Below are 16,611 nucleotides of genomic sequence, written 5' to 3' on the forward strand. Positions count from 1 at the left end.
AGGAGGAGGTGAAGAAGCTCATAAGTGACCTTGATACCTCAAAAGCGGAAGGACCGGACAACACCTCTCCGAGGGACCTTAGAGTGGGAGCAGAGACACTGTGTGTGCCGCTAACCACAAATTGTAACACATCCCATGGAGCTGGGACACTACCTGAGGTATGGAAGACGGCAAATGTAGACACCATCTTTAAGAAAGGAGACAGAAACGAAGCACTAAACTATAGACCAGTGTCAATGATGTGTACAGTATGCAGAGTAATGGAGAAGATTATCAGGAGGAGAGTGGTGGAGCACCTGGCATGGAACAAGGTTATAAACGACAACCAGCACAGATTCATGAAGGCAAATCATGTGTCATAAACCAACTGGTGTTTTATGACAAGGTAACTGAAGTAAGACATGAGAGGGAGGGGTGGGTTCATTGCATTTTCTTGGACTGCAAGAAGGCCTTCGACACAAGAGATTGGTGCAAAACATAAGAACATAAGAAAGAAGGAACGCTGCAACAGGCCTACTGACCCATGCAGAGCAGGTCCATGTCACCCCCCCTGGATTATCCCAATCCCCCCCAGATTAGTTCAATGACCCATCCAGTCTGGTCACCTCCACTCGAAGAAGGAGCACGGCACCAGACCCAGCAGCATAAGCTAGTCAGGTCCAACTCACACCCACCCACACCCACTCATGTATTTATCTAGCCTATTTTTAAAACTACACAACGTTTTAACCTGAATAACTGTACTCAGGAGCTTGTTCCACTCATTCACAACTCTGTTACCAAACCAGAAGCTAGAGGATCAGGCACGTATAACAGGAAGGGCACTGCAATGGATCAAACAATACCTGACAGGGAGACAACAACGAGTCATGGTACATGATGAGGTATCACAGTGGGCGCCTGTGAGGAGCGGGGTCCAACAAGGGTCAGTCCTGGGACCAGTGCTATTCTTGGTATATGTGAATGACATGACAGGAGGAATAGACTCAGAGTGTCCTTGTTTGTAGACGATGTAAAGTTAATGAGGAGAATTAAATCAAATGCTGACCAGACAGGTCTACAAAGAGACGTGGACAGGCTGGACGCGTGGGTCAGCAACTGATTCCTGGAATTTAACCCTGCCAAATGCAAAGTCATGAAGATCGGGGAAGGACAAAGAAGACCGCAGAGAGAGTATAGGATAGGAAGCCAAAGACTGCAAACTTCACTCAAGGAGAAAAATCTATGGGTGAGTATAATACCCAGCACGTAGCCATAAGCACACATTAACCAGATAACTGCTGCGGCACATGGGCGCCTGGCAAACCTGAGAATAGCATTCGGATACCTCAGTAAGGAATCGTTCAAGACTCTATACACTGTGTACGTCAGGTCCATATTGTTGTACGCAGCACCAGTTTGGAACCCACACCTGGTCAAGCACGTCAAGAAATTGGAGAAATTACAAAGATTTGCAACAAGGCTGGTTCCAGAGCTAAGTGGAATGTCCTACGAAAAAAGGTAAAGGGAAATCAGTCTGATGACAATGGAGGACATGAGGGTCAGGGGAGACATGATAACGACATACAAAACACTGCGTGGAATAGATAAGGTGGACAGAGACAGGATGTTCCAGAGATGGGACACAGAAAGAAGGGGTCACAATTGGAAGCTGAAGTCTCAGATGAGTCAAAAGGAGGTTAGGTAGTATTTCTTTAGCCACAGAGTTGTTAGGAAGTGGAACAGTCTGGCAAGTGATGTAGTGGAGGCAGGAACAATACATAGTTTCAAGACGAGGTATGATAAAGTTCATGGAGCAGAGAGAGGGAGGACCCAGTAGCGGTCAGTGAAGAGGCGGGGCCAGGAGTTGAGTCTCGACCCCAGCAACCACAATTATGTGAATTAGGTGAGTACACACACACACACACACCAGAACGGGCACGTGTTACAAGGACTATTACACAAATATCGATTCTATGAACTTTTCTCTTTATAGTACATACACTTACCAGAAATGTATGATGTGAATTAATTTGAACACACGAAAAGGCTTAAAAAAGGATCTTGACAATTTGCAAATTTGTTTTTACAAATGTTCATTGATATGTAACCTCAGGAAATGCCAAGTAATGAAAATTATGTATTTGATAAGATCAGAAACAGAGCTCAGTCTTCAGGGGCAAATGTACCAAACGTCTCTTACAGAGACGGACTTCGAGGAGGTGATACAACTGATCTCATCTCAGATCCTTACCAAGTGAATAACCTCAGCAAAATATGTTCGTTCGAACAATTTATAGCCAGATTTTTGGTTTTTTAAAAAAACATCAGACAGACAGAGAGAGAGGGAGAAAATGAGAGACAGACAGACAGATAGACAGAAAGGCAAACAGATAGAATGAGAATAATGTAAATTGGAGATACACACACTGGAAACAAAACAGTGGAATTAATTACCCAATAAGCATAAAATAATTACCATGTTGGAATTCAATGTAATTATGGCGACTCTGAATTAAACCAGCGAAGTATTTCATATCTTTTATAGAACTCTATTAGGAGAATGTAACGTGGCTGAAAACATTCTATGATTGAAAGCTAATGAAGATTGAGACTTGGTGACTACTCTTCGGAATAAAATATTCAGTTTTGATGACTATATAATATCTGAAAAGATAAAAAGTGGTTACAGTAACAAGGAAATATTAATTAATAGGAATGTTAAGATGTGCATTCTAAAAGTTATTTTGGGAAATGTATGAACGGGATGCATGATACAGGAATATTGGGATGTGTATTTATGTGCTCACCATTAAATTAATTATATTATCCAACTGTTTTGAATTATCTGTTAAAATTATATTTCGCTGAGGTAGCTGATGTATTCAATGCAGACAAAAAGCCGCAAGAGTGTCGATTAAAAAGGATGAATAATTTTAACTTCCATAGAATAGCATCGACGAGGAAATGTTGAAGGAATTTCTGGTATTCATGGAGAGTACATAAATATGCTGTACAAATTAATGTGAGTAGTCACTTGCTGAATGATTTGAAATGGTCAGTTTTTGCCCATCCCGAGAGAATCAAAAGTTCATTTTGTGAGTATACAAGGCAAATTCCTTAACGGCACAACTGACAATTATTGTCGAAATATCTTATTATAGCTTGATTACATACACAAAAGGGAACGTACATATATGGTATGCACTTGGGAAGTTACAGATGATTTGGTGTTCTTCATGTAACTTGCATTTGTTTTGTAAAATCCAAATTGGCAGTTAATTTCGAGTGGCTGCCTGTGGCCCCCAGTCACTCTGATTCGCTGTCAGTCTTACACTTCGAATAATGTGGTGAGAAGTTCACTCCATCTGAGATGATCTCACATTTAGCGCCAACCTTGAAGTCGGATTCTCACTAGCCGGTTGAGTTCACCCATATTTGTTTGTTTTGTATAGGGATAAACATCAGTAGTAGTGAGTGAAGTCTGCACTCTTGCTCATTAACATCTTTTTGCTCTATCACTGTAAATAGAGGGAATATTCGAACACTTAGGAGCTATCATTTTTGTCTTTTTCTCTATCTTTGAGGTTGTTGTTTGAAAGGGGACTTACTTTACGCACGGTTTTGCAGGCTCATTCTTCATGTACTGGTGTTCATAATATGTAATGCCTGTCAAAAAGTAATTTAGTATTTTCCTAAATTTTATTGCACTCTGTATTTGTTACTACTGCTATGTATTGGCGTCTATTACATCTAGTGATGGCTGGGTAATGCCACCAGCACATGCAAGAAGTCGGGTGATTGCATATACTTTGTCATCATCAAACTCCTAACAAAACAATGCAGTGGTGATGTATTGTTTGTTCCATTGACATTGAAAATCGTCGTATTCTAACTGCTATGCAGTTTCATGAGCTAATTCAACAGCTAATGTTGAATTAGCTGTTGAATGGCTTCTCCATTTGATGTCTGCTGCTTCAAAAGACCTCATATTTTTTTTTATGCTTCTCACTCCATTTTCTTGCTCGTAATGATGCTGATGATACTCCTGATCATTTACCTGATAATTTGTAATAAAGTTGGTAGAATTACCGACAATATGTAAAGTAAAAGGACACAAGTGCAACTAATGTGACATTTATTGTGGCAACGTTTCGCTCTCCAGGAGCTTTATCAAGTCATTACAAACAATACATGGACACAGAGGGTATATAAAGGCTCAGAGTGAGGTGAATACTAGTGAGGTACCATTTCGATGTTCACTAGTGGTAGTAGTAGTAGTAGTAGTAGTAGTGACAAAAGTAATACAATATGGTAGAGCAATTAATTCGTACATGAGTAAAAGGATATAAAAGCTATTACTTGGGTAACATAAAAATAGGTTGGACAAATATAAACTGGAATGAGGCAGCTTGTTTCAGTGTTCACTCTCTGTGCTTTGTGTAGTATAACAGGAGAGACTATGTGATGGCAGGGTTTACTGTTTTCAGGAGGATTCTTGCTAAGACTTCGGAGATGGTGAAGCTGCCGTTGTTTTGTTTAATTGTATTCGAAACAGCGATCAGTGCTGATTCAAGGCACTTGCGTGTGCGGAAATTAGTTTCTTTTATCACTAATTGGGCGTCTCTGAATTTCATAAGATGATTGGTGGAATTTCGGTGTTGTACACAGGCGTTGTTTAAGTTGTCGTTTCTACATGCGTATATGTGTTCATTGAGGCGGGTGTCGAGGTTTCATGCTGTTTCACCTACGTAGATCTTGTCACAGCCTCCACAGGGTATAGTGTAAACTCCTGCATTGACTGGTTCGTGGTGATTGGGTTTTGTCCTGGTTAGATCCTTTATTGAAGTGGTAGAAGCGATGGCGACTCTGGTGTTAGCTTGTGAAAGTACTTTTGAGACGTTTAGTGCAACCTGGCTGTTGGGAAGAATTATAACTTTGTTGGGAGCGGTGTTGATGGGTGGAGAATTGATGATCTGAAGAGCTCTTTTCTTGCAGTCTTTGATGAAAAAAGAAGGAAATTGTAACTCAGTGAATGTTTGGTGAATGTAAGTACATTCTTCGTCAAGAAACTCAGGACTACAAATTCGGTATGCTCTTAGGAAAAACCCGATGATGATGCCTCTTTTGGTCTTGGTATCTTGACTGGAATAGAAGTGTGTGAGATCATTTTTATTGGTGGGTTTCCGATAAACTTGAAATCTTAGGTTGTTGTCTACTTTGTGAATGAGGACGTCGAGGAAAGGTAGCTTGTCATTGGACTCTTCTTCTAGTGTAAACTGAATCGCTGGTTCAACTGCGTTGAGCCTTGCCTGAAGATCCCGTACATCAAAACGTTTTGGAGTTATTACGAGGACATCGTCCGCGTAACGTAACCAAGTGACGCTTGAAGGGATGATGTTGGCGAAGTGTTCGGACTCTAGGTGTTCCATGTATAAGTTGGCTAGGACGGCACTTATTGGGGACTCCATTCCCATGCCGTAGGTTTGTTTGTAGAGCTTGTTATTGAAGGAAAAACAGTTGAAGTTAACACAGAGTTCAATCAAGTCAACAAAATCTCCGGGAGGTAAAGGTTGCACTAAACGTCTCAAAAGTACTTTCACAAGCTAACACCAGAGTCGCCATCGCTTCTACCACTTCAATAAAGGATCTAACCAGGACAAAACCCAATCACCACGAACCAGTCAATGCAGGAGTTTACACTATACCCTGTGGAGGCTGTGACAAGATCTACGTAGGTGAAACAGCAAGAAACCTCGACACCCGCCTCAATGAACACATATACGCATGTAGGAACGACAACTTAAACAACGCCTGTGTACAACACCGAAATTCCACCAATCATCTTATGAAATTCAGAGACGCCCAATTAGTGATAAAAGAAACTAATTTCCGCACACGCAAGTGCCTTGAATCAGCACTGATCGCTGTTTCGAATACAATTAAACAAAACAACGGCAGCTTCACCATCTCCGAAGTCTTAGCAAGAATCCTCCTGAAAACAGTAAACCCTGCCATCACATAGTCTCTCCTGTTATACTACACAAAGCACAGAGAGTGAACACTGAAACAAGCTGCCTCATTCCAGTTTATATTTGTCCAACCTATTTTTATGTTACCCAAGTAATAGCTTTTATATCCTTTTACTCATGTACGAATTAATTGCTCTACCATATTGTATCACTTTTGTCACTACCACTACTACTACTACTACTACTACTACTACTACTACTACCACTAGTGAACATCGAAATGGTACCTCACTAGTATTCACCTCACTCTGAGCCTTTATATACCCTCTGTGTCCATGTATTGTTTGTAATGGCTTGATAAAGCTCCTGGAGAGCGAAACGTTGCCACAATAAATGTCACATTAGTTGCACTTGTGTCCTTTTACTTTACATACCTGATAATTTGCCATTCACTTTGTCAAATGACCGTGGACAATGTTGTCTCAGGATCATTCTGCTTCATTTACACTTGACTTGGTGAAATTTACACTTGGACAGATGAGAAAACAGTGTGCTTTTGCTAATGAAGCAATTAACAGAGAGCAGAAGAGAAGACTATAGCATGGGATCTCTGATTAATATTTTAATGTGCAAAAAATCAATGTCGCTGGTACCTCGTTTTTCCGAGCAAATTTTTTAATCAGTCGGACGTCATACTCGAGGTCTACGGTGGTTAACAGAGTATTGGGAAGCACTTGCTCGCATGACATTCTATGGCCAAACACAAGCATTCACATCTCACCTGGATGATGAAGACTTCTCTAATTAATTGTTGCATTACCCAGACAGAACCAGATGGAGGTATAAAGATGAGTACCGAGGAAAGTGAATAAACTCACTGTTCCAGATGCCCATCAAATTTCCATACAGATGTTGTTATGGACTTCGTGAGTAAAGCCAGATTCGTCTATAACTTGAACTCAAATAAGGCCTACTCTCAAGTCTTTTATTTGAAGGGTTTCAACTTGCAATAATTTTTAGTAGCTCTACTCTTGGTCGATCTTCAAGGGACAGTAGCACAAGACAGCAAATATTCCGGCCGTCCAGATTCATACAGCTCCTAAGGTTAAAAATAAATGTCCAAAGATTTATGAGAGTGGAAGATTTCCACTAAATATTTTGCCCCTTCATCCATCCTTATTATATGGAAGGATTTTTTTGAATGGTCAGCTAGTTGTAAGGAGTCTTTGGGAAAAAAAATAACTAAAATAATGACTACTGTACACAGCAAAGGTGGATACCTATAACTAAAGAGATTGTAAAAGCTTTAATCCTATTTTTTTCTGCTAGATTCAAATCACATTAAATGACCTGCTAAACCATAGAAAAAGAGACCATAGCTTTGATCTTAACACTTGAGTACTCTGATAAGTGTGTCATCCTCTCTGTCTGGGCTTCAGGTATTCAGCGACCATATCCCACCGACATTCCTAACTCTACGACATTAAGAACACTCGTCTAATGCGTTGGACCTTGAGATTTCTACCCTTCTACATCAGGATAAAACGTTTCATAGCTCGATCGCTTAGATTATATATAATTTAAACATGTTAATATTGTTTTTTGGCGAGGTGGGCACATTGTTACTCTTCACCAGTAACCTGATTCTTTGTTAACCCTAGTGTCTGTTGTCCCACCACTCACAATGATTTCGATCTTAATGACATTTATAAACAGCTATTTAAATTAAACTTTTTCTGTCTAATACTGTCAGCTGGGTAGAATGTATGGTAGGACTGGCGATCCCATTAGTGTTGCTTGTCCCATGCTCGCACACTATCCATCTAAAGAAAGCACTATACTCCAAATGTAACATGACTCTGGGGTTTGCGCCGAGTACATTAAGGTATATTCAGTGCTCACCACACAGCCACATTTTGAAATCGCTTTGTACCAGCCAAATTGCAGCTAGGTTTGAATTTCTGCCTTTAGCCCTCAGCCATTCCCATAAACATTTTGGTTTATATGTCAACTAAGTAGGTGAAAGTTTGACTGCACATTTTAATGAGCTAAACAACAACGAGATAATGGTGGATTTTTTCAACATATCTTTTAAGAACATAAGAAAAGAGGAACACTGCAGCAGGCCTACTGGCCCAAACTGGCCAAGTCTTTAACAAATCCAAACCCAGTAACAAAAAATTTGTCCAACCCATTTTCAGTGCTAATCAGGCAATAAGCTTGATAGAACGTCCAACTAATGTCTAAGTCCCACTTAAATACAACCATCTCACTCATAAGAACACAAGAAAAGAGAAACACTGAAACTGGTCAACCGACTCACACTGGGAAGATTCCCCTTAAACCCAAAACGAAACCCACAAACAAAAAACACCTACCCAACCCACTTTCAACTCCACTTATAGAATATGCTTTGAGAACCAGGGCATTATTAAAGACTGTACAGAAAGAGCTATAGCACCTGGTCCATCACCAGGGAACTCAAGGAGCTTATGTGCATTGTCCATCACCAGGGTGTTGAAGGAGCTGAAGCACCTGGTCCATCACCAGGGTGTTGAAGGAGCTGAAGCACCTGGTCCATCACCAGGGTGTTGAAGAAGCTAAAGCACCTGATCCATCACCAGGGTGTACAAGGAGGTGAAGCACCTGGTCCATCACCAGGGTGTTGAAGGAGCTGAAGCACCTGGTCCATCACCAGGGTGTTGAAGGAGCTGAAGCACCTGGTCCATCACCAGGGTGTTGAAGGAGCTGAAGCACCTGGTCCATCACCAGGGTGTTGAAGGAGCTGAAGCACCTGGTCCATCACCAGGGTGTTGAAGGAGCTAAAGCACCTGATCCATCACCAGGGTGTACAAGGAGGTGAAGCACCTGGTCAATCACTAGAGTGTTCAAGGAGTTGAGGCACCTGGTTCATCACCAGGGTGTTGAAGGAGCTAAAGCACCTGGTTCATCACCAGGGTGCTGAAGGAGCTGAAGCACCTGGTTCATCACAAGGGTGTTGAAGGAGCTAAAGCACCTGGTTCATCACCAGGGTGCTGAAGGAGCTAAAGCACCTGGTCCATCACCAGGGTGTTGAAGGAGCTGAAGCACCTGGTCCATCACCAGGGTGTTGAAGGAGCTGAAGCACCTGGTCCATCACCAGGGTGTTGAAGGAGCTGAAGCACCTGGTCCATCACCAGGGTGTTGAAGGAGCTGAAGCACCTGGTTCATCACCAGGGTGTTGAAGGAGCTGAAGCACCTGGTCCATCACCAGGGTGTTGAAGGAGCTGAAGCACCTGGTCCATCACCAGGGTGTTGAAGGAGCTAAAGCACCTGGTCCATCACCAGGGTGTTGAAGGAGCTGAAGCACCTGGTCCATCACCAGGGTGTTGAAAGAGCTGAAGTACCTGGTTCACCACCAGGGAGTTGAAGGAGCGGAAGCACCTGGTCAATCACCAGGGTGTTGAAGGAGTTGAAGTACCTGGTTCACCACCAGGGTGTTGAAGGAGCTGAAGCACCTGGTCCATCACCAGGGTGTTGAAGAAGCAAAAGCACCTGATCCATCACCAGGGTGCACAAGGAGGTGAAGCACCTGGTGCATCACCAGGGTGTTGAAGGAGCTAAAGCACCTGGTCAATCACCAGGGTGTTGAAAGAGCTGAAGTACCTGGTTCACCACCAGGGAGTTGAAGGAGCGGAAGCACCTGGTCTATCACCAGGGTGTTGAAGGAGCTGAAGCACCCTGTCCATCACCAGGGTGTTGAAGGATCTGAAACACCTGGTTCATCACCAGGGTGTTGAAGGAGCTGAAGCACCTGGTCCATCACCAGGGTGTTGAAGGAGGTGAAGCACCTGGTTCATCACCATGATGTTGAAGCTGTTGTACCTGGTCCATCACCAGGGTGTTGAAGGAGGTGAAGCACCTGGTTCATCACCATGATGTTGAAGCTGTTGTACCTGGTCTATCACCAGGGTGTTGAAGGAGCCGAAACACCTGGTCTTTTACCAGGGTGTTGAAGGAGCTGCAGGAACTGGTTCATCACCAGGGTGTTGAAGGAGCTGAAGCAACTGGTCCATCACCAGAGTCTTGAAGGAACCGAAACACTTGGTCTATCACCAGGGTGTTGAAGGAGCTGAAGCACCTTGTCCATCACCAGGGTGTTGAAGGCGCTGAAGCACCTGGTCCATCACCAGGGTGTTGAAGGAGGTGAAGCACCTGGTCTATCACCAGGGTGTTGAAGGAGCCGAAACACCTGGTCTTTCACCAGGGTGTTGAAGGAGCCGAAGCACCTGGTCTATCAGCTGGGTATTGGAGCTGAAGCACCTGGTCCATCACCCGGGTGTTGGAGCTGACTCACCTGGCCCATCACCAGGGTGTTGAAGGAGCCGAACCACCTAGTCTATCAACATGGTGTTGGAGCTGAAGCACCTGGTCCATCACCAGGGTGTTGAAGGAGCTGAACTACCTTTTCCATCACCAGGGTGTTGAAGGAGCTGAAGCACCTGGCTCCATCACCAGTGTGTTGAAGGAGCTGAAACACCTGGTCCATCACCAGGGTGTTGAAGGAGCTGAAGCACCTGGTTCATCACCAGGGTGTTGAAGGAGCTGAAGCACCTGGTCCATCAGGAATGTGTTGAAGGAGCTGAAGCACCTGGTCCATCACCAAGGTGTTGAAGGAGCTGAAGCACCTGGTCCATCACCAGGGTGTTGGAGCTGATGCACCTGGTCCATCACCAGGGCGTTGAAGGAGCTGAAACACTTGGTCCATCACCAGGGTGTTGAAGGAGTTGAAACACCTGGTCTATTACCAGGGTGTTGAAGGAGCCGAAGCACCTGTTCTATCACCATGGTGTTGGAGCTGAAGCACCTGGTCTGTCACCAGCGTGAATATCAAAATGGCATACAATGCCGACATGTTGGAAAGTGACAAACATACGCAACATTTAGGCATCTATATTCCGAAAGGTTCCGCCTTCACCGTAGGCTTCTTCAGTCGAGTACATTAAGTTTGCAGGAGCAGAAGAGATGCGAAGATGACGTAATCAATCCAACACCCTTGAAGATGTAGATTTGAGGTTGTCAGTCCCTCATCCTGGAGAAGAATTCTGTTTCATAGTCTGAACCAATGTGAAGAACAAGCAACAGAGTGGAGACCGATAAAGTACGTGGTTCAATCACCAGGGTGTTGAAGGAGCTGAAGCACCTGGCTCCATCACCAGTGTGTTGAAGGAGCTGAAACACCTGGTCCATCACCAGGGTGTTGAAGGAGCTGAAGTACCTGGTTCCATCACCAGGGTGTTGAAGAAGCTGAAGCACCTGGTCCATCTCCAGTGTGTTGAAGAAGCTGAAGCACCTGGTCCATCACCAGGGTGTTGAAGGAGCTGAAGGACCTGGTTCCATCACCAGGGTGTTGAAGGAGCTGAACTACCTGTTCCATCACCAGTGTGATGAAGAAGCTGAAGCACCTGGTCCATCACCAGTGTGTTGAAGAAGCTGAAGCACCTGGTCCATCACCAGGGTGTTGAAGGAGCTGAAGGACCTGGTCCATCACCAGGGTGTTGAAGAAGCTGAAGCACCTGGTCCATCACCAGGGTGTTGAAGGAGCTGAAGGACCTGGTCCATCACCAGGGTGTTGAAGGAGCTGAAGGACCTGGTCCATCACCAAGGTGTTGAAGAAGCTGAAGCACCTGGTCCATCACCAGGGTGTTGAAGAAGCTGAAGGACCTGGTCCATCACTAGGGTGTTGGAGCTGACGCACCTTGTCCATCACCAGGGCGTTGAAGTAGCTGAAGCACCTGGTCCATCACCAGGATGTTGAAGGAGCTGAAGTACCTGGTTCCATCACCAGGGTGTTGAAGGAGCTGATGCACCTGGCTCGATCACCAGTGTGTTGAAGGAGCTGAAGTACCTGGTTCCATCACCAGGGTGTTGAAGGAGCTGATGCACCTGGTTCCATCACCAGGGTGTTGAAGGAGCTGAAGCACCTGGTTCATCACCAGGGTGTTGAAGGAGCTGAAGCACCTGGTCCATCAGCAAAGTGTTGAAGGAGCTGAAGCACCTGGTTCCATCACCAGTGTGTTGAAGGAGCTGAAGTACCTGGTTCCATCACCAGTGTGTTGAAGGAGCTGAAGTACCTGGTTCCATCACCAGTGTGTTGAAGGAGCTGAAGTACCTGGTTCCATCACCAGGGTGTTGAAGGAGCTGAAGTACCTGGTTCCATCACCAGGGTGTTGAAGGAGCTGAAGTACCTGGTTCCATCACCAGGGTGTTGAAGGAGCTGAAGTACCTGGTTCCATCACCAGGGTGTTGAAGGAGCTGAAGCACCTGTTCCATCACCAGGGTGTTGAAGGAGCTGAAACACCTGGTCCATCACCAGGGTGTTGAAGGAGCTGAAGCACCTGGTTCATCACCAGGGTGTTGAAGGAGCTGAAGCACCTGGTCCATCACCAGGGTGTTGAAGGAGCTGAAGTACCTGGTTCCATCACCAGGGTGTTGAAGGAGCTGAAGCACCTGGCTCCATCACCAGGGTGTTGAAGGAGCTGAAGTACCTGGTTCCATCACCAGGGTGTTGAAGGAGCTGAAGTACCTGGTTCCATCACCAGTGTGTTGAAGGAGCTGAAGTACCTGGTTCCATCACCAGGGTGTTGAAGGAGCTGAAGTACCTGGTTCCATCACCAGGGTGTTGAAGGAGCTGAAGTACCTGGTTCCATCACCAGGGTGTTGAAGGAGCTGAAGTACCTGGTTCCATCACCAGGGTGTTGAAGAAGCTGAAGCACCTGTTTCATCACCAGGGTGTTGAAGGAGCTGAAACACCTGGTCCATCACCAGGGTGTTGAAGGAGCTGAAGCACCTGGTTCATCACCAGGGTGTTGAAGGAGCTGAAGCACCTGGTCCATCACCAGGGTGTTGAAGGAGCTGAAGTACCTGGTTCCATCACCAGGGTGTTGAAGAAGCTGAAGCACCTGTTCCATCACCAGGGTGTTGAAGGAGCTGAAGCACATGTTCCATCACCAGGGTGTTGAAGGAGCTGAAGCACCTGTTCCATCACCAGTTTGTTGAAGGAGCTGAAACACCTGGTCCATCACCAGGGTGTTGAAGGAGCTGAAGCACCTGGTTCATCACCAGGGTGTTGAAGGAGCTGAAGCACCTGGCTCCATCACCAGTGTGTTGAAGGAGCTGATGCACCTGGCTCCATCACCAGGGTGTTGGAGCTGACGCACCTTGTCCATCACCAAGGTTTTGAAGGAGCTGAAGCACCTGGTTCATCACCAGGGTGTTGAAGGAGCTGAAGCACCTGGTTCATCACCAGGGTGTTGAAGGAGCTGAAGCACCTGGTCCATCAGCAAAGTGTTGAAGGAGCTGAAGCACCTGGTCCATCACCAAGGTTTTGAAGGAGCTGAAGGACCTGGTCCATCACCAGGGTGTTGGAGCTGACGCACCTTGTCCATCACCAGGGCGTTGAAGTAGCTGAAGCACCTGGTTCCATCACCAGGATGTTGAAGGAGCTGAAGTACCTGGTTCCATCACCAGGGTGTTGAAGGAGCTGAAGCACCTGGTTCATCACCAGGGTGTTGAAGGAGCTGAAGTACCTTGTTCCATCACCAGGGTGTTGAAGGAGCTGAAGTACCTTGTTCCATCACCAGGGTGTTGAAGGAGCTGAAGCACCTGGTTCCATCACCAGGGTGTTGAAGGAGCTGAAGTACCTTGTTCCATCACCAGGGTGTTGAAGGAGCTGAAGCACCTGTTCCATCACCAGGGTGTTGAAGGAGCTGAAGTACCTGGTTCCATCACCAGGGTGTTGAAGGAGCTGAAGTACCTGGTTCCATCACCAGGGTGTTGAAGGAGCTGAAGCACCTGGTTCATCACCAGGGTGTTGAAGGAGCTGAAGTACCTGGTTCCATCACCAGGGTGTTGAAGGAGCTGAAGTACCTGGTTCCATCACCAGGGTGTTGAAGGAGCTGAAGCACCTGGTTCCATCACCAGGGTGTTGAAGGAGCTGAAGTACCTTGTTCCATCACCAGGGTGTTGAAGGAGCTGAAGCACCTGTTCCATCACCAGGGTGTTGAAGGAGCTGAAGTACCTTGTTCCATCACCAGGGTGTTGAAGGAGCTGAAGTACCTGGTTCCATCACCAGGGTGTTGAAGGAGCTGAAGCACCTGTTCCATCACCAGGGTGTTGAAGGAGCTGAAACATCTGGTCCATCACCATTGTGTTGAAGGAGCTGAAGCACATGGTTCATCACCAGGGTGTTGAAGGAGCTGAAGCACTTGGTCCATCACAAAGGTTTTGAAGGAGCTGAAGGACCTTGTCCATCACCAGGGCGTTAAAGGAGCTGAAGTACCCGGTTCCATCACCAGGGTGTTGAAGGAGCTGAACTACCTGTTCCATCACCAGGGTGTTGAAGGAGCTGAAGTACCTGGTTCCATCACCAGGGTGTTGAAGGAGCTGAAGCACCTGTTCCATCACCAGGGTGTTGAAGGAGCTGAAGCACCTGGTTCATCACCAGGGTGTTGAAGGAGCTGAAGCACCTGGTCCATCAGCAAAGTGTTGAAGGAGCTGAAGCACCTGGTCTATCACCAAGGTTTTGAAGGAGCTGAAGGACCTGGTTCATCACCAGGATGTTGGAGCTGACGCACCTTGTCCATCATCAGGGCGTTGAAGGAGCTGAAGCACCTGTTCCCTCACCAGGGTGTTGAAGGAGCTGAAGGACCTGGTTCCATCACCAGGGTGTTGAAGGAGCTGAAGCACCTATTCCATCACCAGGATGATGGTTTATTGTTCAGACAGAGACCATCTGGGGGTGTTAAAAAGTGCACAGACTAGCGTAAGGCGAATGAACTCACTGTGCCAGTTACCTACTCAGTTTACATGAGCATGGAGGAACACTGCTGCAGGCCTACTGGCCAGTACTAGGCAGCTCTTACTGTAATTCAACCATTTGCACCCACATAATTGTACAACCTATTTCCAAAAATACTCAAGAAAATAGCCCCAGTTCTTCATGAAAACCAAGTCCTAATCAGATTCATTCATTTTCCACACATTTGTCTAAAGCTCACCAAGGATTTAACTTCGATAACTATTTGGCAGATTTTTACCCTCATCGATTTCTCAATTCCCGAACTAATACTTTCCTAAGTCCATTCTAAATCTACATCAAATTTATATAATTTATTTCAATTTATTTTCTTGTTCTGATACAATCAGCACTTGATTTGTGCCTGGATTCCACTAAATAAACCTCAAGGATTTCTCTCCTCATTTAATATCTCTCAAGAGAGTGAAGGTTTAAGGCTCTCAATCTATCCTTAGAGATTTCTTATGCAGTAGATTAATTTTGCTATCATTCTCTGTGTTATCTCCAATACATGTTTATCCATTTTGCAGTATGGATACCAAATCTGAGCTGCAGAACCAGCGTGAGGCCTTATTAATGATGTATAGAGCTGTGAAATAACCCTTAATCTATGTTGGAAATGATATAAAATGCCGATAAGCTGATGATTAAGACATGCGCTGGAGCTGAACTCTTCTTCATTTTGATGGACTGACCACCTCAAATACTTTTTCTCCAAGGTTGACGGACTGATTGCATCATCTTTATTTCACTGTTACTACTGCTGCCTCTATTAGACTGAAGAAGGCTACTGTGTAGGCGAAACGTTTCATCAATAAAGATACTTAACTGTTGCACATGTGTCTTAATCCTCAACCTTCAGTCTTCTCTTACCAACAATCCTTGATATAAATTTATGTAATGTGTTACCCCTTATTGTGCACATAAAAGCACAGTTATCTTGGCATCAGATTTCTGTCTACCATGACTCCCAAATTTTTTTTACATCACTTATTTCATACGTATGAAAGTCATTTTCATTCCCACACTGTCTACATTAAATTGCATGTGTCACTTTTCAGACCATGATATTAATTTGTCCAAAATCTGCCTCCCAAAATTCAATATCCTTCTCAGAATCTATTATTTGGCCTATTTTTGTGTTATCATTGAATTTACTCGTGTCATTTGTCCTTTCCTAGTCTTGATCATTAATGTAAATTATAAACAACAATGGGCCTAAAAGTGATGCTTGTGGAACGCTGCTTGTGACTGGTCCCCCAACTAGTGGCTAGTCCCAAAGGATGACGTCGCTGATCTCGTGGGTTAAGCCAGAGTTGTCTGCAGATTGGACCGCCTCAAGGGCAACTATCAGATCCCTTTAACTTATACTGTCAAGGAAATCTCTGCATTTGGAATTATAGAACTCCATTAAAAATACACCACTATCCCATTTGGCATTTACACTGTTAGGACACGTTGCAAAAACTGATTCACCTGGTCATAAACGAATTAAGAGGCACACAGGAGTACCAGGATTATTTAATCGTATTATCTAACATCTATTAGTTTATTTTTTTCCACTGAGCTCTTTTTGATCTGTTTCGGCAGTTTGAAATATAAGTCTACTTTTTGTCAAAACTCAATCAATTTATTAGGTCACAAAGTGAGGAGAGGGAAAGGAGCACCTAGAACAGCTAATATTTTGACAGTCCAGAAATACATGCACCTCAGGACAAAAATACCTGCAATATTCCTGGAAACAATTTTTTACCAAATATATTGCCCGAATTTAGCAGACAGTTTGGCCCCTTTAACCACCCTTCCATCAGGAAGTTCCTTTTA

This window comes from Cherax quadricarinatus, chromosome 70 (assembly GCF_038502225.1).
Source record: "Cherax quadricarinatus isolate ZL_2023a chromosome 70, ASM3850222v1, whole genome shotgun sequence".
NCBI classification, from domain to species: Eukaryota; Metazoa; Arthropoda; class Malacostraca; order Decapoda; family Parastacidae; genus Cherax; species Cherax quadricarinatus.